A 616-nucleotide genomic window follows, 5' to 3' on the forward strand; every position below is an offset into this window, starting at 1 on the left:
GGCGGCTCCGGGGCTATTTCTAACCCCCTCCTTGCTGAGGCACCCTGGGCAAGGGGAGGTGCTGGGGGGGGGGGACAGAACCGCCCTCCTGCCAAGGCTCCGGTGTCCCTCCCCAGAGGGCTTGAATTTCTATCCCGGCTTCAGACCCACGTATGTTTAATCCCCAGCTCTTGGCCAATAACGCTTTGGCTAAATTAGGTAAAATGCACCCGTTGCCAATGAGCGGGGCTGGACTGCCACCGGGGAGCTGATAGGCTGCCGGGGCCAGGGGGCCAGCGGCTGGGGGCACGCCGTGCGGCGGGGACACTACAAATTGGGGTGCCAGGGACACCAGGGAACTTCTGGTGACTTCTGCTGCAGGAGGTGGTGACTCCCTGGGGAGGGAAGCAGCAGAAATGGCTTCCATGGTAAGAGCCCCAATGCTGCCGCGAGCTGCGTGCTGTGTGCCACGCGCCGTGTGCCACATGCTGCGTGCCACGTGCCGCGTGCCGAAGCAAGACCCAGCAGGGCAGGAGGCTCTGGGCACCGCGTGTGCCCGGGATCCAGGCTGCTGAGGCGCCTCCGCGGGTGGCAGTGGGGAGACGGTCCCCAAGGCCAGGCTGACCATGGCGGGCGA

This window comes from Egretta garzetta, unplaced genomic scaffold (assembly GCF_000687185.1).
Source record: "Egretta garzetta isolate BGI_Z169 unplaced genomic scaffold, ASM68718v1 scaffold356, whole genome shotgun sequence".
In the NCBI taxonomy this organism is placed as follows: Eukaryota; Metazoa; Chordata; class Aves; order Pelecaniformes; family Ardeidae; genus Egretta; species Egretta garzetta.